This window comes from Stenella coeruleoalba (assembly GCF_951394435.1).
Source record: "Stenella coeruleoalba genome assembly, chromosome: 7".
In the NCBI taxonomy this organism is placed as follows: domain Eukaryota; kingdom Metazoa; phylum Chordata; class Mammalia; order Artiodactyla; family Delphinidae; genus Stenella; species Stenella coeruleoalba.
The window spans coordinates 91,657,401-91,685,047 of NC_137153.1; the positions used below are offsets into that span (position 1 = coordinate 91,657,401).

A 27,647-nucleotide genomic window follows, 5' to 3' on the forward strand; every position below is an offset into this window, starting at 1 on the left:
TGGAGGTCAGAGTCTGAAATGAATCTTATGGGGCTAAAATTGAAGTGTCAGTAGGGCTGTGTTCCTTCTGGAGGCTCTGGAGGAGAATCTGTTTTCTTGCCTTTTCTACCAGCAGTTAGATGCCAGCTGCATTCCTTGGCTCACGGCGCCTTCCTCCATCTTCAACCACTGCACTGTCTTCACATCTCCTTCTTTTGATTCTGATCCTCTTGCCTTCATCTGATAAGGGCCCTTGTGATTGATTACACTGAGCCCACACAGATAATCTAGGCTAATCTCCCCTTCTCGAGATCTTTAACTTAATCAAAACTGTAAATCCCTTTAACCACGTGAGGCAACAGTCACAGGTTTTGGGGATTAGAATGTGGACATCTTTGGGAGCCAGTAGTCAGCCTGCCACAGGAAGTCAGTACTGAATCTGTTTCAGTTATCAGTCCTCTGGTCAGTGTTATGGACATGTGTCTGGATCTCAAGGAGAGAGCCTACAACAGGGGGCTTAAACTCAGAAGCCTGTAGGAGTCAGGCAGGTAATGAAAACGTGAGACACAGAGGGTAAGACAGTAGGGAGTGGTGAGGACTGTGCATGAACTGGAGACTGTGTGCCTGTCTAAAGGGGACAAGACATTACTTCAGCTCCAGCCAACTCCAGTTATTGGGTGGCTGTATAGGTACAGTATTACCAGATTTGACTTTTCAAGAGAAGCCTGAAAATGAGGATATTTTAAAATGTTGTGCTGGTGTTTAACAACAAAAAGTGTGTGTGTGTGTAAGTATATATATATACATATACATACACACATACAAATAAATATACATACATGATACATATTGTAAATTTTACTGATATAAAGAATATCTAGTAGCATGCAACTTGCAAATACCCATAAAATTTAACATACTCTGTGTGACTTGCTATTTTTTAATACCACATCCACTCTCAGTTTTTATAATTTTATCACCAACAATAGGGTAAAAAATAAGACTATGAATGCAAGCTTGATTATGAGCTTAATTCTGACATATATCTATGTTTCAGTTTTGTCTGACTTGTTATGGTAAATGAAAATATCAACCAACACTCGTAAGTACACTTGTTCATCAGTGATGTGAGTGACTTCTGAATTGGATAACAGTTTTCAAATACTGGAAGAACATTTCCTCAATTTTTGGTGCTATTCACAATGTAAAGACTACAGGCACAACACACTTTAAAGTTTTATCTGCATTATTAACATTTTTCGCCATTATATTCTTAAGTCTAGACAATCAACAAACAATGGACCAAGGCTTGAGTTGAAATATTTGCCTATTTCTACTGTGTTATAATTTCATCATGGCTTATTTCAAGGGATGTTACAGAATGTGGAGCTGGGAAGAGATGAGCATTCTATTAGATGACATTTCCACCCCACAGATGCAATAGATGTAAATAACTTCAAGAGCATAGATCATAGTAAGTTGTAATAATATAATTAAGAAGTAATGACTTTTGAGTATTTAGTACCTTTAAAAATTTTCTTTTCTTTCTTTTTTTTTTGGCTGCACCGTGTGCCATGCGGGATCTTAGCTACCCGACCAGGGATCGAACTCATGCCCCCTGCAGTGGAAAGCACGGAGTCCTAGCCACTGGACTGCCAGGGAATTCCAAATATTTTATTTTTTAATAGCTTTATGGAGGTAAAATCTACATACCATAAAATTCACCCTTCGTATATTTTGTGTCCATTTAAGTTTAATGAATTTTTGTATGTTTTCTGAACTGTACAACCATCAACACAATCTAATTATTGCCTTTGTTTTTAATAGAATTTATTTACGTGTATGTTAATATAATTTAAGTATTAATAATAGCTGTGTTTAACAATTGCTCACAAAATTGTTGAAAATTTAACATTCGGTTCTTACAAGCGGTTCTTTTACAACAGGGATTTTCAGTGAAATCTCCTAATTTTATTTTTTTCATTACTGACTTTATTGATTTGGGCACTCTTTTTCTCTAGGAGTCAAAATCTTCTCATTTTAAATTGTTGCCCAACATGAAAAAAACAAAAAACCTGGTGAAAGAAGCACACCTGTATGCTAGGTTGGCTGACAGGCCGTCATTTTGTGGTGTCTGTAACAGGGGCATGAGCAGTAAGAGGAGGTGTTATGCGAGAGAGACCTCTGGGAGTTGCTGCGAGCCTGGCCTCACGCTGCTCCCCAGCCTTCTGTGAGTGTGGCACCGGCAGGTGTGTGGGGTTCTCTGCCTCCATGATGCAGAATCGGGGGCAGTTTGGGTTGCTGCTGTGCCAGGGCCACTGTGGCGTCATCCACTGGCAGCCCCTTCGGTGGTGGGAGGTGCAGGCGCTGGGGCGAGGGGTCTTCTCTCAGCTTCTTACTGTGAAGAGAGACCCTGGGGGAGGCAGCGCAGGAGAGGAGGAAAAATGGAAACTGCTGTGTGCAGGCTGAGACACTTATGAGACAGTCCAGTCGGGAATCTTAAAATAGCATGGGGAGACTTTTGTGGGGAAGAATCTACAAGTCCTGAAATCTTTGGTGAGGGTGTGTTAAAGTCACGTTAGATCTGGAGGGGACTTTATAAAGGGAGACCGTATATTTTATATCCCAAACTGGGACACTTCTGAGAGTGAAAGGGAATGTTATTAATAAAATAGAACTACAGGTGTAAGTTGAGACTGTCCCGGACAAACTGGGTGTGTGTTCACTCTGCTTATAAAGGATCTAATCCAGTAGTCATTGGAGAGGGTGTGCTACAGCCTGTGAGAAATTTTTTCCCCAAATGAACATGCAGTTGGGAATGGGGGAAGAGTGGGGTGGAGAGAGCAGTTGTTTACCAGAATTCAGTGACAGGAAGGGTGTGTGGTTTACAACAGCTCTCCAGGTGACTGTCTTGTCCCCTCCACCCTGAAACCCACACTGAGGATCACAGAGGTATTCGGGTCACAAGGTGGCAAAGGAAGGACTGGAACCCAGAGCTAGCACTGCTCTTGGCACAAATAAGGTTATGATTGTGCATTGACCGACTGACAGAACTCACGTGTCTTGGTTTCTAGTTCGGGCAATTTCGGGAGCAAAGCGGCTTTTGTGTGCGCGTGCGCGTGCGTGTGCGCTTGCGCAGACTCCAGGGAGGGAAGCGGCGCTCCCAGCTTCCTCGAGGCAGTTCCCTCCTCAAGCTGTGCCCTTGCCTTCCTGGGAGTCACCTGTGTAAGTTCCTGAGAGGGACACAACCCCAACCCCACAGGACCAGGCAGCCTTTGTTAGAAATTGCTTTGCTCGCGGAGACTCTGAGGACAAACCTGTTCGTAAGCTTGTCCTGGTAGCTCCATGACTGAGGTGCTGGGGGGAAAGCCTGCGTGAGAGCGAGGGTGGTGGGAGTGAAGGACCGGAAATCAGCACCTTCCAGCCACAGCCTAACGACCCACGTGGTGCCGGGCAGCCTGCGCCATACAGGGGCCATATTTTCTGGGTCTAGTCTGTCAGTAAATAATATGGCACAGATGTTGCTGAATATTTTATGGTTAACTTGCCCCAGGGGTCTCTGAATGTTTTATAATTTCTGGGTAAAGAAAGCAAGCATCCACGGCTGTGTGCTCTTAGCAGCTGGTTCAGCGTTGTTATAATGTCTCAGATAGGAGACGTTCCTTCTTCCCCCAGTCACACTTTGAAAAGACAATAGTTTTTCAAGGTTAAAGCTTCAGTTCAATGTGAGCAGTGCGAACACAGGAAACTAACATTGAACCGGAGGGGTGGAGACTATTTTCAGGACATTGCAGTGATTCTGTGGCTTGATTTTGGACAAAATTTTGAAAACAGATTGATGTTTCTTGCTTGTTTGGGTTGAAGCCTTTTGGGATTGACCTATGGAGCAGGAGTGTTTTCTTTATGGTGGGGAGGTACAGTTGTTTGTTTAAAAAGGACAAATTTGTCTCAAGGTTAGGTCAGCTCTGTATAAGGAGGCCCTCTGCAGTTTCACGGTCCTCTGTTCCTAACCCACTTCGGCATCATGAGCAGCAGAGGGCGCCCTACTGACAGCAGTCTGAGAGATCGCCCAAGTGAGGAGCAGGTGATCTGAGGTGCGTGTGTCTACTCTTAATTGACTTCTTCACGTACCTTCAGTGAACTCCAGGTGGACTCCTGCTCCACAGGTCAAGGTGGGGAGTGTGGGGGAGACAAGATCTAATTAGAGAGTGGGGATGAATGGCGGTACGGTGTAGGGAGATGGTGAAGCTCACGACCTTAGGAGACAGAACTTCAGATTCTGGTGCTGCTTGTTACTAGCTGTGTCGTTGAGCAGTTATGTTTCCTCTCTGCAGTTTACTCATTAATAAAAAGGTGATAAATTCTAACTTATTTGAAATAAGTCTTTGGCAAAATGCCTGGCTCGTAGGACATGCTCAATAAATAATAGCTTTAAAAAGAAGCGAGCAAGCAAACAGACGTTCTCAGGTTCAGGTAGGGGAAAAGAGAGACAGGAAATGCTCACCTACCCTGCTGGAATAACACATTTTGGAACGTATAACAAAGACTAAGGTTTTATATATACATGCCTATTAACTGACTGATTAAAAACAATCCTTAATGAGGTGTGGATAAGTTTTGCCTATTATTTCATATTGGCTTTCTGTTTATTTGGGAGGTGCTGGTTTTCTTTCACATCTAAATGATTTGACAGTGTGAAATTCTAAAATAGATGTTTGCAGTTGTTCTCTAAAGTAATCCTGTAGGGCTTCCCTGGTGGCGCAGTTGTTGAGAATCTGCTTGCCAATGCAGGGGACACGGGTTCAAGCCCTGGTCCGGGAAGATCCCACATGCTGCAGAGCAACTAAGCCCGTGCGCCACGACTACTGAAGCTTGTGCGCCTAGAGCCCGTGCTCTGCAACAAGAGAAGCCACCGCAATGAGAAGCGCGTGTGCCATGACAAAGAGTAGCCCCCGCTCGCCACAACTAGAGAAAGCCGGCGCACAGCAATAAAGACCCAACACAGCCAAAAATAAATAAATTTATATAAAAAAATCTATCCACCACGAAATTTTAAAAAATATAATCCTATGTTGTTTTAGGGAGAAACTCGATATGCCCAAGAATAAAACCAACTTGAAGAATGATGTGAACTGTTTAGAGGTGCTTTCCAAACCTCGTTCCGGATTTGGGGTCTGAAGATGCAAAGGAAATGGCTTTTACCACATTTCACTTCAGATGGTAGGAACCTTCTTTGACACAGTTGATAGAATTTCAGAACCAGAAGCATTCTTGAGGTTATCATACTTTAAAAAATACCTTACCTGCCTCCCTCCCCCAACTCATTTAAATAATCTCTTAGCAGTGAGGCTAAGACATTAGCAGCACTTTTACAAGTGTCTCAGGTGATTCTAATATGCAACCAGCATTGTGAACCCTTGATCTACACCAGCTGATTTTACTGATGGGGAAAGTACTTTTTGCTGGTGGGGAAAGTATTGATACTTGTCCATCTTCCCTGCGGGCCTCCAAAATATAGAGGCTTAAAATAGAAATTCAATGAGTTAAAAACCTTCAACGACTCCCCCCCCCCCCCCCCCGCCCCACCCTTTCTGCCATTTCCCTTCAGTTTTCAGGACAAAGTTCAGGATCTTCAGCTTAGCTCACAAGTCTTTTCAATATTTGCCTCATGCTACACATCTCACCTCAATTTTTCTATTCCCCTACTTCTCCCCCTACACCCTTTGTCTAGTCATGCCCAACTGCTTGTATTTTTAGAATGTGGCATGGTGCTTCACAGTGCCACACTTCAACACATGCGTTTCTTCCTCCTGCTGGGCTGCCTTTATCTGTTGCCTTATTTTCAAAATGAAGTTCAAGCTGAGATTCTCAAGTAGAGAGGCAACAGGGGAGCATTAGCTGTGGCTGCCTGGGTCAAAACACTGTAATTCTTTTAAAGACTGGGAAAGGCTCTTTAAGAGTCTTTAATTTCAAGCTCGAATGCTTTCAGGGCTGGATTGGTATCACAGATATATGAAGAGGACCAGGTATGAGACAAAAAAAAATGACAGGGCCCTGGCTGCCTGGAGAACATGTACCCCATTTAAAGATGACTAAATTCCACTTTTTGAAAAACACAGAGCAGTCAGCACAGGGGTTGCCAATTCACAACTCTTGCAATCACCTTGTTTTATAGATGCGATCGAGGCTGGATGTTTCCTCTGCCCTGTTAGCTACTGTACTGGCTGAGTTCTGCAAGCTTCCTTGCTAGGAGAAAGGTAAGGCTTTATTCTGACACATGAACACCCTGGGCCCATTTGTCTGCTTCAGGGGTCATTGTCCAACCTAAGGAATGGAGAGTACCTGCGTCTGCTTTGGCTGTTCTAGATCTCTCCTAACTCTGGGTTTCTATACGTCTCAAGGGACAACTAAAAAAATAGCTTTGTTTGCTGCTTTGCCAAGAGACTCACTGTTGGAGACAGAGGTAAGTCTTACATATCATGCCATCAACAGGGATGGGAAAGAGCAGAAATAATAAGCTGTGAAAGGTATGGTGTGTAGGATAAAATCATGCCTCTTAATGGATCAGGAGATGGCATAGGTTTGGAGAGGAGAGGCTAGGAGTTTGGGATGTCCATTGTTTGTCAAGATGACAACCCTTTGCCCCCTACATTAAAAGCATCTCGCAATAGATGGGAGGTTTCCTTCTTAGTTCCTGGACACTTGCCATTTCTCTGTCTTGCTCTTGTGTTGTTGTGACCCATAGTGGTTTATGAGATGCAGGCAACTTCCTGGGCTGGTTTTGCTGAGTGGCCAAGTGTGTCTTCATTCATGCTGTGGTCACAGAAGTGATAACTCTTCTTCCAAAGCAGGAAAGTCTGTATTTAAGGCAAACTTTCCTCAGTTAATACACGTTCTCACCTTAAAAGTCTTGGTTGAAGAAAGATAAATTTTTACAATAAAAGGAAAAATATAAATGTAAAATAAAAATAAAACAATAGGAACTGAGGAACAGTAAATTATTTATCACTTAATAAAAGAGAAGGGCCAAGTCATAGGTTTATTTTATTTATTTTTAAAAATAGATTTATTTATTTATTTATTTTTGGCTGCATTGGGTCTTTGTTGCTGCATGTGGGCTTTCTCTAGTTGCGGCGAGCAGGGGCTACTCTTTGTTGCGGTGCGCAGGCTTCTCATTGCGGTGGCTTCTCTTGTTGCCGAGCATGGGCTCTAGGCACATGGGCTCAGTGGTTGTGGCTTGTGGGCTCTAGAGCGCAGGCTCAGTAGTTGTGGCGCAGGGGCTTAGTTGCTCTGCGGCATGTGGGATCTTCCCAGACCAGGGCTCGAACCTGTGTCCCTTGCATTGGCGGCAGATTCTTAACCACTGCTCCACCAGGAAAGTCCCCACAGGTTTATTTTAAATAGCAAGATCTCCAATAAGTTTTAAACATTTCCCTTTATATACAACTTTTAAAAAATAATGTTATTTTATTTGTATTTTATTTACACTCTTCTCACTGTTCATTTTAAATACAAAACAGATATTGAGATATATAGAAACCTAAGCCATCTTTAAAGATGAGAAAATTCATATTTATAAAGGGCTTTCTATTCTGATTTTATGATTTTCATAATTATAACTAAACGGATATGTTACATGCCATGGTTACAAGTTTCAGACTTGTATCCATAACTTGATAAATTTGTACTTAGACATCGTAGTTATGCAGTCTAGTCCCTGTGTTGCAATGTCCTTACTTATCTGACACTGTGGCAACGACGTTTTCTGGATTTACTGCTGGAGATACCTGTCCTCACAGTCCAGTTCTTAGAAAATTTTTAATATTCAAAAGGAGCTAACGAATGGGAGGCATCATGTTTGTTCTTTAAAAGATTGTAAATAAGAAATTAATCCATTAAACAATCTGCAAGGAAAGCTATCTCTCTTGGTGGTTTCCATGTTCGTAAAATTCCCCAAATGTGCAGTTTTTCTTTGGTAATTTAATTTCTGCTGCAGATGTCTATCCAATTTATTTGTGATTTATCATAGATTTTAATTTATAGTGAAAGTGCTGGGCCAGATTTGCAGAGATAATTTTTTTCCTAACCTCATTCTAGTTTTAATGAATAATTCATTTTCTCCATTATTATTAATTTATCTTTGGATGTTAATGCTTTTGGACAATGACTAGCTTCACAAAGTTCTTCTCCAGCTGTTATGTTGCAGACCTAACACACCTGGAACCTTCTCTTGCCAAAGTATTTTTATCTTAATGGAAAATTTTTTCTAGCCTTAAGACTTTGAGTCTCTCTACGTTAAGAATGAAGTTATAGAATCAAAGGTTTGAAAAGAATCTTAGAGGCAAATAAAGCATGTAATTTATTTGATTCATAAGTGTTACCTGTATTGTACCTGGAATGTGATCACCTAAGCTCACTCTGATCTTCTTCAGAGATAAGGAACTTACTCCTCGTTGCAGACACCACCATTCAGTCTTAATATTCCCCAAATAGAACTTGTGAGTCCTTGAGCAGGTTGCTTACCCTTACATGAGTTACAGTATTCTCATGTATATCATGAAAACGTAATGCTTGCCCGGCCTACTTTAGAAAAAACTGCATAGCCTGCTGATTGAGAGAAATGAGCTCTGTGGACAGATGCACCGGCGTTTAAGTCAGCTCTGCTACTTAGTACAGTGTTATTATGGGAAAGTGACTTAACCTTTCCGAGCCTCAGTTTCCTCATCTAGACAATGGGGAAAATACTAAAACCAACCTATGGGGTTGTTATGAAGACGGAATTCAATCATGTATTTTCTTTTTTCTTATAGCTTCGATAATCTAATATATATTTTTCCTTTTTTTATTTTATATTTTTAACTTTTAATTTTATATTGGAGTATCGTTGATTAACAATGTTGTGATAGTTTCAGGTGTACAGCAAAGAGTTGATCATGTATTTTCTGTGCTTAGTGTAATGCTGGACATATTGTAAGTTTTCTCAATTAATTGTGGAATATTTATGCATCTATAGGTATATATTTGTGAAGATCAAATAAAATACACACAAAAGTGGTTTATAAGTGTTAAGGAGCTATTCAGATGTGTTGACATCATTATTTGAGCATTTTAGTATTTTTTTTGAGCCTGGATCTTGAGTTACAAACCTTCCAGAGCCTGAATGAAGTAACCACTGAGCCACAGGAAGGCCAATCCTTATCCACTTTTTGTCTCTGGCCCCAGGTAGCACCTGCCAGCTATTACTCAGTCACTGTATTTCAGGTCCTGTGCTTCGCCTATTATAATTAACCCTCCTAACAATCCTCCAAGGTAGGTGCGATGATTCACATTCTATAATAGAAAATAAATATAATAACTTCTTTAAGGTTTGTCTTAAACAGCTCTTAACTTGGAGAATTAAACCCAAAACCCAAGTTTATCTTGTTTTGAAGTACATGGTGGGGGGACCTTCAAGATGGCTGTGGAGTAAGATGTGGAGATCACCTTCCTCCCCACAAATACATCAGAAATACATCTACATGTGGGACAACCCCTACAGAACACCTACTGAACACTGGCAGAAGACCTCAGACTTCGCAAAAGGCAAGAAACTCCCCACATACCTGGGTAGGGCAAAAGAAAAAAGAAAAAACAGAGACAAAAGAGTAGGGATGGGACCTGCACCTCTGGGAGGGAGTTGTGAAGGAGGAAACGTTTCCACACACTAGGAAGCCCCTTCAATGGCGGAGATAGGGGGTGGCATGGGGCAAGCTTTGGAGCCGTGGAGGAGAGCGCAGCAATAGGGACGCAGAGGGCAAAGTGGAGAGATTCCCGCACAGAGGATCAGTGCTGACCAGCACTCACCAGCCTGAGACACTTGTCTGCTCACCCACTGGGCAGGTTGGGCCTGGGAGCTGAGGCTCGGGCTTCGGAGGTCGGATCCCAGGGAGAGGACTGGGGTTGGCTGTGAGAACACAGCCTGAAGGAGGCTAGTGCACCACAGCTAGCCAGGAGGGAGTCCGGGAAAAAGTCTGGAACTTCCTAAGAGGCAAGAGACCATTGTTTCAGGGTGTGTGAGGAGAGGGGATTCAGAGCACTATCTAAATGAGCTCCAGAGACGGGTGCGAGCCGAGGCTATCAGCGCGGACCCTGGAGATGGGCATGAAATGCTAAGGCTGCTGCGGCAGCCACCAAGAAGCCTGTGTGCAAGCACAGGTCACTATCCACACCTCCCCTCCTGGGAGCCTGTGCAGCCCGCCCCTGCCAGGGTCCTGTGATCCAGGGACAACGTCCCCTGGAGAACACACACGGTGTGCCTCAGGCTGTTGCAATGTCACGCCAGCCTTTGTCACCACAGGCTTGCCCCTCATTCCAATTATGACTACCGTACCTCTCCCTCTCCCCGGCCTGAGAGAGCAAGAGAGCCCTAATCAGCCTCTGCTTTAACCTCCTCCTGTCTGGGCAGAAAACAGATGCCTGAGGGTGACCTACATGCAGAGGTGGGGTCAAAACCAAAGCTGAACCGCAGGAGCTGTGTGAACAAAGAAGAGAAAGGGAAATATCGCCATACAGCCTCAGGAGCAGTGGATTAAATCCCCACCATCAACTTAATGAACACTGCATCTGTGGAATACATGAATAGACAACAAATGTTCCCAAAATTGAGGCAGTGGACTTTGAGAGCAACTGTAGACTTGGGGTTTGCTGTCTGTGACTTATTTGTTCCTGATTTTTATGTTTATCTTAGTTTAGTTTTTAGTGCTTGTTATCATTGGGGATTTGTTTATTGGTTTCGTTGCTCTCTCTTCTTTTTATTTTATTTTTTTACAATTTATTTTATTTTTATTTATTTATTTATTTTCTTCCTTTTTTTTTTTTTCTTTTCTTCTGAGCTGTGTGGCTGATAGGGTCTTGGTGCTCTGGCTGGGTTTCAGGCCTGAGCCTCCGAGGTGGGAGAGCTGAATCCAGGACACTGGACCACCAGAGACCTCCCAGCCCCATGTAATATCAATTAGGGAGGGCTTTCCCAGAGATCTTCGTCTTAACAGTAAGATCCAGCTCCACCCAATGGCCAGAAAGCTCCAGTGCTTGACGCCCCATGTCAGACAACTAGCAAGACAGGGACACAACCCCACCCATTAGCAGAGAAGCTGCCTAAAATCATACTAAGTTCACAGACACCCAAAAACACACCACTGGACACGGCCCTGACCACCAGAAAGACAAGATTCAGCCCCACTGACCAGAACACAGGCACCAGTCCCCTCCACCAGGAAGCCTACACAACCCACTGAACCAACCTCACCCACTGCAGGCAGACACCAGAAACAATGGGAATTACGAACCTGCAGCCTGTGAAAAGGAGACCCCAGACACAGTAAGTTAAATAAAATGAGAAGACAGAGAAAAATGCAGCAGATGAAGGAGCAAGGTAAAATCCCACCAGATCAAACAAATAAAGAGGAACTAGGCAGTCTACCTGTAAAAGAATTCAGAATAATGATAGTAGAGATGATTCAAAAGCTTGGAAATAGAATGGAGAAAATACAAGAAACGTTTAACAAGGACCTAGAAGAACTAAAGAGCAAACAAACAATGATGAACAACACAATAAATGAAATTAAAAATTTTCTAGAAGGAATCAATAGCAGAATAACTGAGGCAGAAGAACGGATAAGTGACCTGGAAAATAAAATAGTGGAAATAACTACTGCAGAACAGAATAAAGAAAAAAGAATGAAAATAATTGAGGACAGTCTCAGAGACCTCTGGGACAACATTAAGTGCACCAGCATTCGAAATATGGGGGTCCCAGAAGAAGAAGAGAAAAAGAAAGGGACTGAGAAAATATTTGAAGAGATTATAGTTGAAAACTTCCCTAACGTGGGAAAGGAAATACTCAAGTCCAAGAAGCACAGAGAGTCCCATACATGATAAATCCAAGGAGAAACATGCCAAGACACATATTAATCAAACTATCAAAAATTAAATACAAAGAAAAAATATTAAAAGCAGCAAGGGAAAAGCAACAAATCACATAAAAGGGAATCCCCATAAAGTGAATAGCTGATCTTTCAGCAGAAACTCTGCAAGCCAGAAGGGAGTGGTAGGCCATAAAGTGATGAAAGGGAAAACCTACAACCAAGATTACTCAACCCGGCAAGAATCTCATTCAGGTTCGACGGAGAAATTAAAACATTTACAGACAAGCAAAAGTTAAGAGAATTCAGCACCACCAAATCAGCTTTATAACAAATTGTAAAGGAACTTCTCTAGGCAGGAAACACAAGAGAAGGAAAAGACCTACAAAAACAAATCAAAACAATTAAGAAAATGGTAATAGGAACATACATATGGATAATTACCTTAAATGTAAATGGATTAAATGCTCCAAACAAAAGACATAGACTGGATGAATGGATACAAAAATAAGACCCGTATATATGCTGTCTACAAGAGACCCACTTCAGATCTAGGGACACATACAGATGGAAAGTGAGGGGATGGAAAAAGATATTCCATGCAAATGGAAATCAAAAGAAAGCTGGAATAGCAGTTCTCATGTCAGACACAATGGACTTTAAAATAAAGACTATTACAAAAGACAAAGAAGGACACTACATAATGATCAAGGGATCAATCCAAGAAAAGAAATAACAATTGTGAATATTTATGCACCCAACATAGGAGCACCTCAATACATAAGGCGAATGCTAAAAGCCATAAAAGGGGAAATCGACATTAACACAATAATAGTAGGGGTCTTTAATACCCCACTTTCACCATTGGACAAATTATCAAAAATGAAAATAAATAAGGAAACACAATCTTTAAATGACACATTAGACAAGATGGACTTAACTGATATTTATAGGACATTCCATTCAAAAACGAGAATACACTTTCTTCTCAAGTGCTCATGGAACATTCTGCAGGATAGATTATATCTTGGGTCACAGATCAAGCCTTGGTAATTTAAGAAAATTGAACTTGTATCAAGTATCTTTTTTTTTTTTTTTTTTTTTTTTTTTTTTTTTTTTTGGTGGTACACGGGCCTTTGACTGTTGTGGCCTCTCCCATTGCAGAGCACAGGCTCTGGACCTGCAGGCTCAGTGGCCATGGCTCACGGGCCCAGCCGCTGTGCGGCATGTGGAATCCTCCTGGACCGGGACACAAACCCACGTCCCCTGCATCGGCAGGCAGACTCTCAACCACTGTGCCACCAGGGAAGCCCAGTATCAAGTATCTTTTCCGACCACAATGCTCTGAGACTAGATATCAGTTACAGGAAAAAATCTGTAAAAAATACAAACACATGGAGACTAAACAATACACTACTAAATAACCAAGAGATCACGGAAGAAATCAAAGAGGAAATCAAAAAGTACCTAGAAACAAATGACAATGAAAACGCGACAACCCGAAACCTATGGGATGCAGCAAAAGCAGTTCTAAGGTTTATAGCAATCCAATCCTACCTCAAGACACAAGAAACTTCTCAAATAAACAACCTAACCCTACACCTAAAGCAATTAGAGAAAGAAGAACAAAAATCCCCCAAAGTTAGTAGAAGGAAAGAAATCATAAAGACCAGATCAGGAATAAATGAAAGAAATGAAGGAAACGATAGCAAAGATCAATAAAACTAAAAGCAGGTTCTTTGAGAAGATAAACAAAATTGATAAACCATTAGGCAGACTCATCATGATAAAAAAGGAGAGGACTCAAATCAATAGAACTAGAAATGTAAAAGGTGAAGTAATAACTGACACTGCAGAAATACAAAGGATCATGAGAGATTACTACAAGCAACTACAGGCCAATAAAATGGACAACCTGGAAGAAATGGACAAATTCTTAGAAAAGCACAACCTTCCGAGACTGAACCAGGAAGAAACAGAAAATGTAAACAGACCAATCACAAGCACTGCAATTGAGACTGTGATTAGAAATCTTCCAACAAACAAAAGCCCAGGACCAGATGGCTTTACACGAAAATTCTATCAAACATTTAGAAAAGAGCTAACACCCATTCTTCTCAAACTCTTCCAAAATATAGCAGAGGGAGGAACACTTCCAAACTTATTCTATGAGGCCACCATCATCCTGATACCAAAACCAGACAAGGATGTCACAAAGAAAGAAAACTACATGCCAGTATCACTGATGAGCATAGATGCAGAAATCTTCAACAAAATGCTAACAAACAGAATCCAGCAGCACATTAAAAGGATCATACACCATGATCAAGTGGGGTTTATCCCAGGAATGCAAGGATTCTTCAATATACGGAAATCAATCAATTTGTTACACCATATTAACAAATTGAAGGATAAAATCCATATGATCATCTCAATAGATGCAGAAAAAGCTTTTGACAAAATTCAACACCGATTCATGATAAAAACTCTCCCAAAAGTAGGCATAGAGGGAACTTACCTCAACATAATAAAGGCCATATATGACAGACCCACAGCCAACATCATTCTCAATGGTGAAAAAGTGAAACCATTTCCTCTAAGATCAGGAACAAGACAAAGTTGCCCACTCTCACCACTGTTATTTAATATAGTTTTGGAAGTTTTAGCCAAGGCAATCAGAGAAGAAAAAGAAATCCAAGTCGGAAAAGAAAAAGTAAAACTGCCACTGTTTGCAGATGACATGATAGTATACATAGAGAATCCTAAAGATGCTACCAGAAAACTAGAGCCAATCAATGAATCTGCTAAAGTAGCAGGATACAAAATTAATGCACAGAAATCTCTTGCATTCTTATACACTAATGATGAAAAATCTGAAAGAGAAGTTAAGGAAACACTTCAATTTACCATTGCAATCAAAAGAACAAAATAGGTATAAACCTACCTAAGGAGACAAAAGACCTATACGCAGAAAACTATAAGATACTGATGAAAGAAATTAAAGACAATACAAACAGTTGGAGAGATATACCATGTTCTTGGATTGGAAGAGTCAACATTGTGAAAATGACTATACTACCGAAAGCAATCTACAGATTCAGTGCAATTCCTATTAAGCCACCAATGGCATTTTTCACAGAACTAGAACAAAAAATTTTCGCAATTTGTATGGAAACACAAAAGACCCCAAATAGCCAAAGCAATCTTGAGAAAGAAAAACAGAGCTGGAGGAATGAGGCTCCCAGACTTCAGACTATACTACAAAGCTACAGTAATCAAGACAGTGCGGTACTGGCACAAAAACAGAAATATAGATCAATGGAACGGGATAGAAAGCCCAGAGATAAACCCATGCACCTATGGTCACCGTATCTTTGATAAAGGATGCAAGAATATACAATGGAGAAAAGATAGCCTTTTAAATAAATGGTGCTGGGAAAACTGGACAGCTACATGTAAAAGAATGAAATTAGAGCACTTCCTAACACTGTATAGAAAAATAAGCTCAAAATGGATTAAAGGCCTAAATGTAAGGCCAGAAACTATAAAACTTTTAGAGGAAAACATAGGCAGAACACTCTATGACACAAATCACAGCAAGATCCTTTTTGACCCACCTCCTAGAGAAATGGAAATCAAAACAAAAATAAACAAATGGGATCTGATGAAACTTAAAAGCTTTTGCACATAAACAAGACAAAAAGACAGCCCTCAGATGGGAGAAAATATTTGCTAACCAATTAAGTGACAAAGGATTAATCTCCCAAATATACAAGCAGCTCATGCAGCCCATATCAAAAAAACAAACAACCCAATCCAAAAATGGGCAGAAACCCTAAATAGACATTTCTCCAAAGATGATATACAGATTGCCAACAAACAATGGAAGGATGCTCAACATCACTAATCATTAGAGAAATGCAAATCAAAATTGCAATGAGGTATCACCTCATACCGGTCAGAATGGCCATCATCAATAAATCTGCAAACAATAAATGCTGGAGAGGGTGCGGAGAAAAGGGAACCCTCTTGCACTGTTGGTGGGAATGTAAATTGATTCAGCCACTATGGAGAACCATATGGAGGTTCCTTAAAAAGCTAAAAATAGAACTACCATATGACCCAGCAATCCCACTACTGGGTATATACCCTGAGAAAACCATGATTCAAAAAGAGACATGTACCACAATATTCATTGCAGCTCTATTTACAATAGCCAGGGCATGGAAACAACCTAAGTGTCCATCAACAGATGAATGGATGAAGAAGTTGTGGCACATATATACAGTGGAATATTACTCAGCCTTAAAAAATGAAATTGATTTATTTGTAGTGAGGTGGATGGACCTAGAGTCTGTTATACAGCATTAAGTAAGTCAGAAAGAGAAAAACAAATACCATATGCTAACACATATATATGGAATCTAAAAAAAATAAGAGGTTCTGAGGAACCTAGGGACAGGACAGGAATAGAGACGCAGACGTAGAGAATGGACTTGAGGATACGGGGAGGGGGAAGGGTAAGCTGGGACAAAGAGAGTGGCATGGACATATATACACTACCAAATGTAAGATAGCTAGCTAGTGGGAAGCAGCCGCATAGCACAGGGAGATCAGCTCGGTGCTTTGTGACCACCTAGAGGGGAAGGGTAGAGAGGGTGGGAGGGAGGTGCAGGAGGGAGGGGATATGGGGATATATGTATACATATAGCTTACTCATTTTGTTATACAGCAGAAACTAACACAACATTGTAAAGCAATTACACCCTAATAAAGATGTTTTTTAAAAAAAAGTACATGTACTTTTCACTATAGCATGTCTTCAGTGGGAGTGTAACAGTAATTGTGAGTCAGACAGATTTATACCTTGTCCTGGATCTGCCACTCAAAACCCCTGTGTTCTCAGGGAACTTGTTTTACTACTCGAGCCTAGGTTTCTTCATCTGTAAAAGAGCAATAGGTACCCCACAGGAATGTTGTATGTATTAAATTAGAAAGCATATAGTAAGTGACAGTAAATAATAGCTGTCCATATTTTGTCTTCTGGTGTATTCCATCTCCCAAGGGGGTGCTGCAGAGCTGTTCCTTCCTTTCCAGGCCAGCAGGGGGCAGTAGAGACCATAAAGGATAGGACCAAACCAGGGCTCTAGCCTTAAACAGGCCCCAACTGGTGTCCACCTAGCAGTCTAGGCAACCCTGTGTCAGATCAAGTTAGTGGTCTTCGATTCTGGCCCTTAGAGGGAAAAAGAAGGAACAAAGCCCCGTTGTTATACACAATAAATAGACAAAACCACCACAGCAATCATAATCCCTAGCATTTGCATAGGACTCAGAATAGATGGTTTTATATTCTACATGAAGCCATTCACAGTTGGCCTGTGTTAGCAGTTTCATTAACCTCATGAAGACATTAATATCATTAGGAAAACAGAAGGAGAATACCTCCAACTCCTCCATTTGACCCAATTAGCAGAGCACTGCAGCACAAAGGGGGTCCACGCCATGCCTGTGCTCGTGCCCATAGCCGTTGTGTTCCCCGGTAGATTACCACTCATTGGAGTCATTAAATTAGCCTCATTTGTGATATGGAGGCATCCTTCCCAAAATAGGTCGCTTTCAAGAAAAGAATATTGGTAAATGATGATAAATTAACACAAGATGATACAGTAAATTCAAGACAGATTGGACCAAACATTGATAGATGGAGTGGGGGTGCTGTATCTCAGTTGCTTTGAAATGTTATTTATTCTTTCTTCATTTCTTATGCCAACCCCATGAGATCCTTATTATTTTTATTTTTACTCTGGCTTCTCTGGCTTGCTCCCACTTGCTGTCAGGAGCCCCTGCAAAGTCCTCTGTGTTTTTCTGGTAGTTCTCCAAGGTGGTAGTGGGGTGGGGTGTCCCACATGCTCCGTGAACAATTACAGCTGGTTTCCACATGGCATGTGCAGTGTTATTCCCCTTTCTTCTGCTCTCATATCCCCATATGCCAGGGTGAGTTACTCCCACTGGCCACAGTTCCCTCTGCTCTGTGACATGGCTCCTTGCTGCTGGTTATTACTGTGGGTGCTCTCCAGCTCTGGAGGTGCCATACTGTGGTGTTTATGTTCAAGTGTGTATGTGAAAGTGGTACCTCATTCTTTTTTTTAAAAAATCACATCCTATTACACATTGTCAACACGGTACCAAGAGGCCCCTGGATTCTTTATGAAAACAGACATCTTTTGGTCCATCCTGCCAATTTCTTATCCTTCCAGATTGAGCTTAGGTGGCCTGTTTTCCAGGAAGTCTTCCCCAAATCCCAGGTTGCTCTGTGAGCATCCCCCACCTCTCTGATCCCAAAGCACCTTGCTTACCACTGTCTCAGCACTATACATCCACCAAAGCCTAGCGGCACAGATGACATGTGACTCCTTATTCACTTTTGTGTCCCCAGCACCTGGAACAGTGCCTGGTCCATGCTTATGGAGTGAACCTAATCTCCTCTTTGGTTTTGCTCCTGGTCTTGTTCCCACCACCCTTTTAACTTTCTCTAATCAGCTCTCTTGCCTCCCTTCTTTGGCATCATACCTTGAGAGCCTCTTTTTCCCTAGGCTTCTGGATTAGTGGTCTGATTTTCAATGGTCCAGTGGATTTTTATTTATTTATTTTTCTGTCTATTTATTTATTTATGGCTGCGTTGGTTCTTCATTGCTGCATGTGGACTTTCTCTAGTTGCAGCAAGTAGGGGCTACTCTTCATTGCGGTGTGCGGGCTTCTCATTGTGGTGGTTTCTCTTGTTGCAGAGCACGGGCTCTAGGCTCTCAGGCTTCAGTAGTTGTGGCGTGTGGGCTCAGTAATTGTGGCACACGGACTTAGTTGTTCCATGGCATATGGGATCTTCCCGGACCAGGGCTTGAACCGTGTCCCCTGCATTGGCAGGTGGATTCTTAACCACTGTGCTGCCAGGGAAGTCCTGGTCTACCAGGTTATGAACCAATACTTTCTTTTCTTTCTTTTTTTTTTTTTTTTGTGGTACGCAGGCCTCTCACTGTTGTGGCCTCTCCCTTTGCGGAGCACAGGCTCCGGACGCGCAGGCTCAGCGGCCATGGCTTACGGGCCCAGCCGCTCCGCGGCATGTGGGATCTTCCCGGACTGGGGCACGAACCCGTGTCCCCTGCATCAGCAGGCGGACTCAACCACTGCGCCACCAGGGAAGCCCCCAATACTTTCTTTTGATGTTGCATTATTTCCCTGAGGCTGCTGTAACAAAGCACAACAAACTCAGTGGCTGAAACACCAGAAATTTATTATCTCACAGTCTGGAGGCTAGAAGTCCGAAATCAAAGTTCAGTGGGGTAGGTTCCTTCTGAGGGCTCTGAGGGAGAATGTGTTCCATGCCACTCTCCTAGCTTCCAGCCTCAGGCATTCCATAGTTTGTAGATGGTGTTTTCTCTGTCTTCACCTCATCTTCCGTCTGTAAATGTTAGTCTCTGTGTCCAAATTTCCCCTTTTTAGAAGGACACCCGTCATATTGTATTAGCCCCTTCCTTCCCTCAATGACTTTGTCTTAACTTGATCATCTGCAACTATTCAATACTTTCCATGAGGTCACATTCACAGGTACTGGAGGTTAGGACTTCAATGTCATTTTTGGAGACACAATTCACCCATAATGGATGCCTCATCTGCTAATACCTCAAGAGTAGATAGCACCATAGCTACCCTAGGTTTGGCCAAAGCTTCCCATAGCAGCTTCTCTTTTCCAGGAGGCAGTTCACACAGTGTCTCATAGTTGCTAGCTCGCTTTCCTTTTCTACCTTCTCAAGGAGAGCACAGCGCTCAGACTAGCACCTGTTTCTTATTTTTCACTCTTAAAGTGAACTGGGCATTTATTTTGGGAGGTGAAAAAAATTGCCCATGCTAATCAGCATTGGCACCCAGCCAATTAAACTTAGTAATATCTTGTGCTGTTCAGGGTGTCTGCCCTTATAGCCCATTTGTGGGACGACAGTGTATTATTAACTGTAATGTTACAGCAGCCAAATATTCCAAAGTTTATATAGTTTGCTACCTCTGAATGGGTTGGGAATCCTCTGAATAATCCCACTGAGGCAGGGTAATCTTAGGAACTATTTTAGCAGCAGTGAATCCATCAGAAAAAGCTTGTTTGACACAATCCATGAGGATCACCTCTAGAGAGACAACAAAATCAAAAACAGCAGAAAGAACTGAGTGGGGGAAATGAAACCAGCGGAGGATCTAGCCAATTTCCATTTTAAGTTTGAATTCCTGGTTTAATCTTGGTTATTGTTCTTAAAGTTGCCTGCATTGCTTTCCTTTCATTGTGATGTTCAGTTTATGAACCATCATTGTGATGTTCAGTTTATGAACCATCCTTCCATTTCCTGTTCATTCTCTCTCTGGCCTTTACTCCCTGGAATGATGATCACTAGAAAAGTTACAGCAGAGGTAGGAGCCTCTTCATAGTTGATGCAGATGCATCCAAGTTTGGGGTCCCTTCCTAAAAGTTGTGACTTTGCACTAGGGGCTCACAATCCTGGCTGTATATTCCCATAGATTCTGCTGCAGTTTGTCTGGGTGGCCTGGGTGTCAGCGCTTTCAAATAACTGATCAGGTGATTCCATTGTGTAGCCAGTGTTGAGAACCACTGACTTACACCTTTCTGGTTTGTTTGATTTGAAAGACAGAAGGGCAAAGTTAGGGGACTATTTGGAGTGTAATGTCTGCCTGAATCCCTTGAGGCCACATCTTCCCCTGGGCAGCTCCTTTCCGCAGTTAGGTACCTTGAGGCACAATCCCACCCCAGCCCCTGATGGCGGCCATGGCCGTGAGAAACCATGCAGCTCCGTGAGAGTTGCTTAGTGCCCACAGCTCTGAATCCATCTGGTAGTTTGATTCCCTAGACACTGGGTTTTCAGTTCCTGGTGAAATTGCCTTCTACTTCATGTCCTTTTGGCTGCCTTGGTAAGTCATGTGACCACTTTAAGCCTTTTTCCTTATCTGGAAAGCAGAAACAATTGGCCTCTTCCCTTGTATTGTTGTAAAATGAGTACAAATATCCTTGCAGAAATTGCTTGAAACTGTCATCTTCCATTCCCATCAACAGACCTCTGTGGGCCTGGTTTTTCTGCTCTGAAAATATAGAAACAGTTTAGGTATACATACCCCCTTGATTATTGTCAGTCCAGTCTAGACTAGATAACAAGGAAGCCAGTTCATTTGTTTCAATAAAATGTTTAAATGTTGACGTACACTGAGTTGGCCTAAAGGTTGCAAGTAGGATTTTAATAAGGAGAATCTCTATTTCATGAGGATTAATGAGATGATGCATGTGACTGTACCAAGCACAGTGTCTGATGTTGAACAGGTGCTTGTTGCATGTGTGTTATTCGTTTATTAACTTCTGGACCAAGAGTCTTGGTGGGTATGGCTTCCACACAACGTGCTGGGATCCTTGAATATGTCAGTGAGGGAGTATGACCCATTTCACTGATAGTGGGTAACAGTATGTTCTCATCTTTTATTTTCCTGGTAACTGCTTAAGAATGCATATGCTCTATTAGCAGGAAGTACAAAGTTTCTACTGATCTTTATTATTTAAACATTTTTCTATTTATGAACAAGTGTTAAAAAGTATCCACTTCCATTAATGGATGAATGGATAAAAAAGTGGTACATATATAATGGAATATTATTCAGCCTGAAAAAGGAAGGAAATTCTAGCATATGCTGTAACATGGATGAACACTGAAAACATTATGCTAAGGACAAATATTGTGTAAGTCCACTTACATGAGGTGTTTAGAGGAGACAAAATAGAATAGTGGTTACTAGGAGTTGAGGGGAGTGGGGAAGGGAGGTTACTGTGTAGTGTGTACAGAGTTGCTATTTGGGATAATGGAAAAGTTGTGGAGATGGATGTTGGTGATGATGGTTGCATAACATTGTAAATGTACTTAATGCCACTGAATTGCATGCTTAAAAATGGTTAAAATGGTAAATTTTATGTTGTGTACGATTTACCACAATAAAAAAAAAAAGAGCACCTTGCTGACTATATCCTGTGGGACAGTAGTGACTCTCTGAAAAATAGAAGTTATTTGTAGCATTCACTGATTTCTGTGGTATGAATGCTCCCCCCCATGGCTGACTTCAGGCTACTAATATGACTTTGAACTTGGAGTTGGTGAGAGAGGAGCAACATTCTGAGCCTTTTCCTGCCTGTGGAAAATGAGGAACTCGGTATGCCTTTACTTCTTCCCTTTTCTCCCCATTTGCTGCTCTTTATTGTAAATTGTTGTAAATTCAGATTGTTAGACAATTACTATTTTTATGTTGGGCAATATATAGCCTCTAAATGATAATTTGACATATGCATTAATTTTGTGTGTGTATATGTTAACTGTTTAGAGTATATTTCATGAACCATTTTCTTTCATAATCTCAATTTTCCCTTTCTTGAATTTTTGGTATCTTTTAGTGGTATATACTCTAGACATTTTTTTTCATGAAGAGTTCATGTGTGTTTTAATTTCAGAATATTTAAATGTCTGAAATTCCTTTTTTGCCTTTGAAGATAACTACTTGAGTAGATACGATAAACTTTTTTCCCTCAAAGTTCAGTTGATAAAGACTGTGACCAATCTGATATTTGTTCTTTGCACATCACTTTCACTTCTGATTGTATTCTTGCATATTTTCCCACTAATCTTTTTTTTTTTTTGCGGTACACGGGCCTCTCACTGTTGTGGCCCCTCCCGCTGCAGAGCACAGGCTCCAGATGCAAGGGCTCAGCGGCCCTGGCTCACGGGCCCAGCCGCTCCGCGGCTTGGGGGATCCTCCCAGACCAGGGCACGAACCCGCGTCCCCTGCATCGGCAGGCGGACTCTCAATCACTGCGCCATCAGGGAAGCCCTTTCCCACTAATCTTGAAGTTCAAAATTTTATCTAGATTACGTCTAAATAATTTTGCCTGGTACTCCTTCAGGCTTTGGGATTTGCAAAATCAATCCTTCATCTTAAAGACATTTGCTTCTAATTTTAAAGAGTTATTTCTTTCTCTCTCTCCTTGTTTTTACATCTGACATTACTTCTGTAGATACAGTCCTAATCTCCCCATGTATCTTATCTTTTCTTTCATTAAATTAGCCTGTTAGTCAATTTCTTTTCTATTTGTGGGAGAATATTTTGAGCTTGACGTCTGTATAATCCCGATGACATTTTTAGAAGGGTCCAATCAGCTGTTCACTGTATCCATGGTAGTGTTTTCACTACCATGTTGTTTTTTTCTGATGCCAGGCTGCTGTGACTTCTTGATAGTCTGTTGTGGTTTCATCTATGTGTGCTTTTTTCCTCTACTCTTCTTTTGAGATCATGTATTGGTAAATGTCTAAAATCCTCTCCTGTTCTTTGTGGTCACATATTTCAAAGGGGTGCTCTTGTTCTGATTCCCCAGCTTGTTCCTTTTCATTTGATTTGCTTTATTGCATTACATGTTTGGTGATATTTTTTCCCCCTGGTTTCTATATCTTACAGAGGAATGTCAATACCTGTCTTCTACTGATAGTTGAAATGGATCTGATGGAACATGGATCCATGTTTGAATATTTCAGGCACAGATAAAGAAGAAAGAAGAAAGGAACAGGTTAGGTGGTCTGAAGCTTTGAGCTGCCAGCTAGTGTAGAGATCTAGCATCCTAGTAGGGAGATAGTGGGAGCTAGAACCAGCGTTTATTTCCATGTTGGTTGTGGCAGTCAGATTTCCACAAGGGCAGTGTCACTTTTCCTGGTGTGTCAGGGTTGCTCTCAAAATGAGCTCACTATGGCAGTGCCCCTGTCTGTGGTCAAGCATGGCAGTCTTCCCTAGATGGGAGCTAGGAGTAAGCCCCTCCTGAGGTCCTTGCCTGATGTGGTCTCTAGCATCCATGCTTTTCCCAAGGGCTCAAGTGGGAATTCATTATGACACGTGATGGCCCACAACCATCTTTGCCTCCCTCAATTGCTTTTCCCTTTCAATGGGTTCTACTGAGTTCTCTTCCACTTACTTCTTATGTAAATTTGTCCAACACAGGGGAGAAGTCATGGGAATGGTCAGCCCTTCCTTCCGTCTAGTTCCCTCAGCAGAGTAGTTTGAAATATCTCAGTGTTTTTTGTGTGATGATGTCACACACTTTTCCCTATTAAATATATTTTTTTTATAATCTAAATTGGCACCAGGAATGAGACATGCCCAGATTTTCACCTTATCTGGAAATCTAACATAGGAGATAATAAACTAAATGTCTGGGTTCAGAAGGTAGGCACTCTGTGTGTTGAGAGATGCATGTTTCCCGCCAGCGCAGCTTCTTCAATAGGCTAACGTTGCCCCTTCTTCAAGCTGGGCTGTGTGGATCCTGCCTTTGCATCAGCATAACCAGTATAACTTACTTTTTAATTCAGGGTACAAATATGGTCATATCATCCTAATTTTGTTAAGTTTATTGGATAAGACTTCAGGTATTCTAGTAGGAGGATGTCCAGTGTTTGCCTTGAGGGCTATACTCCCATGTAAAAGTTTATGAGAACTCTGAAGGTTTACTTTGTCCAGATTGGAGAAAGGATTATTTCTCCTTCTAATGCCAGAATCAGAGGGAAGTGGGAAGTCTGATATTCATTTGATATTAACTCGTGGCACTGCTGTGAAGCTGGGTCCTATAGTGTCCCATGGATGCCGATGTTTCCCTTTGCAATATAATAATGTTCCAGGTACCGGTATAAAACACTATGGTCGTTCATGACTGGGCTCCAAGATCACTGTTACCTTAGTCTACACTCAGAGGTCTTCTAAACACAGCAGTGCACAAGGATGCCTGGGTCCTCAGAGACTTCCGTTATCAGTGTACATTGTACCATTACCAGGCCTCCTGGCTTACAGATTTCAGGCCTATCAAGCCTAGATCGCTAGCCTAGACTACCCCTTCCCACAGGTAATTTCATTCCAGAGGGCTTGTCTTTCTTTCCTATGGGCCTTATTCTGGACTACCCTGGTCTGCCCTCATGGGTCTTCCTGACTTTGAGTCAGGGAGCAGGGTTTGGGGGATTAGACCATCCTCTCTTGGAATATGCAATATGCAAATTGGTCCACCTTTCCACCCAGAAACCAACCCTAGTTGCCAACAGATATTTTGAGGGGTCTGACTTGGTAAAACACAAATGTTTATGTTATATTCTTCTGCCAGAGCAAAGGTGCAGGTTCATCATAAGAGACTACTCAAATGATTCTTTGAAGAACAAATGTCTAGTTCAAGGTGCCATACTGCTTCTGCCTGACTTGCAGTGACAGTGCTTCAATGCAGTGACTATGAATATGAAAGCAAATGCAATCCCTGTTTCTCTTGGTATTATTCCATAATTCTGTGTATTCGGTAAGATAGCATGACTAATGAGGATATAAAGAGTCACAGAATCAGAAAAGGCAAACAGGTAAGTGGTAGAGCCAGAATTTGATTCCATCTCCTTGACTGTAAAGCCAGTGTCTGGTCAGTCAATCAACAGTCATTATTGGGCATCTGCCATGTACCAGACATGTGCTTGGTAGGTGCTGGGGATACAAGGATAAGTAAGGCATGGTCCTGGTGAGGGACTTAAACAACAAGAAAGGTTTAAGTGCAACCTTAGAGATATGAACAGGGTGTTGTTAGGAGCATGTGAGAAAGGGCACTGGAGGGATTGTTTCCTGGAGAAGGAGACGTCTAAGCTGACTCTGGCAGGAAGAACTGGGGAAGGCAGGTAGAGGGAGAGAAAATAGGTTCCTTTGGTTAGCTGAAGCAGTAAATGGTGACTACAGAGCTTTCTAGTGACCAGATACACTTCTTCATATTTGGGGTAGAGAGTACCTGCTATGGTAAAGGCTTTCTAAGGGATCCTATTTTTTTCTTCCTTCTTTTCTTAAAAACAGCTTTACTGAGGTATAATTGTTGTACCCAAAACTGTATGATTTGATGAGTTTGAACCTATGTATCCACTCTGAAACCATCACCACAAGCAAGGTAATAAACATTCCATCACCTCCAAAAGTTTCCTTGTGTCCACACCTCAACATTTTTTTGGTAGTTAGAATACTTAATATGTTATCTTCCCTCGTAACAAATTTTTAAAAATTGAAGTATAATTGATTTACAATGTTGTGTTAGTTTCTGGTGTACAGCAAAGTGATTCAGATATATGTGTGTGTGTATAATTTTTCATATTTGTTTCCATTATGGTTTATAACAAAATATTGAATATAGTCCCATGTGCTATATAGTAGGTCCTTGTTGTTTATTTTATATATAGTAGTTCGTATCTGTTAATCCCAAACTCCTGATTTATCGCTCTCCTAGCTTTCCCCTTTGGTAACCATAAGTTTTCTTTCTATGTCTGAGTCTGTTTCTGTTCTTTAAATAAGTTCATTTAGGGCTTCACTGGTGGCGCAGTGGTTGAGAGTCCGCCTGCCGATGCAGGGGACACGGGTTCGTGCCCCGGTCTGGGAAGATCCCACATGCCGCGGAGCGGCTGGGCCCGTGGGCCATGGCCGCTGAGCCTGCGCGTCCGGAGCCTGTGCTCTGCGACGGGAGAGGCCACGACAGTGAGAGGCCCGCGTACCGCAAAAAAAGTTCATTTAAATAATATTTTAGATTCCACATATAAGTGTTATCATATATTTGTCTGACTTACTTCACTTAGTATGATGATCTCTAGGTGCATCCACGTTACTGCAAATGGCATTATTTCATTCTTTTTATGGCTGAGTAATATTCCATTGTATATATGTACCACATCTTCTTTATCCATTCATCTGTTGATGGACATTTAGGTTGCTTCCATGTCTTGGCTATTGTAAATAGTGGTTCTATGAACATTGGGGTGCTTGTATCTTTTCAAATTAGAGTTTTCGTCTTTTCCAGATATAGGCCCAGGAGTGGGGTTGCTGGGTCATATGGCAGCTCTGTTTTTAGTTTTTTGAGGAACCTCCACACTGTTTTCCATAGTGGCTGCACCAGTTTGCATTCCCACCAACAGTGCAGGAGGGTTCCCTTTCTCCACACCCTCTCCAGCATTTGTTATTTGCGGTTAGCAGATTTTTCAAGTGCACAACACAGTGTTATTAACTGTTGGCCCTATATTGTCCAGCAGAGCTCTAGAACTTTTTCGTCTTGCATAACTGAAACTTTATACCCTTTGAACATTAACTTCCCACTTCCCCCTCCACCCAACACCTGGCAACCACCATTCTACTCTCTACTTCAATGAGTTTGATTATTTTTAGATACTTCATATAAGCGCAGTGTTTCTTTATAAGGACAAAGTTGTACTTAATGGGAATTAATTTATTGTAACAAATTACCGTTTGAACTTATGGGATAGCCTAATCTGGGTAAGACTAAAACCCAACAATTCTGAACCCATCATTGTCTGGTTTTCATTCCCATTCTTTAAGTCCCATATGATCAAAGTTGGGATGATATATTAATAGTTGTTTTAACATATTTTTGAGCAGTGTTCATAAATGAACTAATGCTGGTTGAGTACATGCCATGTATTAGACTTTTTATATCAATGTTCTTATGAGGTATTATTATCTTTGTTTATAGTTAGAGAAACCAAGTCTCAGAGAGATTAAATAATGTGCCAAAGGTCACTCAACCATCAAATATATAAGCTGGAACATAAACCCAGACCTGGCTCACTCCAAGGGAATAACCAGAGCTCTTACCACCAAACTCTCAGTTGCCGAAAGTTTGAGTTA

The 27,647-nt window shown here is 41.6% G+C and overlaps 1 protein-coding gene across 5 annotated transcripts in view; it reads left to right on the top strand.

Moving 5' to 3' along the window:
• Positions 1–27,647, top strand: part of PLPPR1 (phospholipid phosphatase related 1) — a 616,358-nt gene that overhangs the window by 36,554 nt on the left and 552,157 nt on the right. For 4 of the 5 annotated variants that reach the window (XM_079927527.1, XM_079927525.1, XM_079927524.1 and 1 more), the window contains 2 exons: positions 5,061–5,199; positions 6,155–6,236. The gene's annotated coding sequence lies outside the window, so the exon portion shown is untranslated. Of the gene's footprint in view, positions 1–2,145; positions 2,210–5,060; positions 5,200–6,154; positions 6,237–27,647 lie in introns of those variants that run through there. The other variant, XM_079927528.1, reaches the window with a different exon arrangement.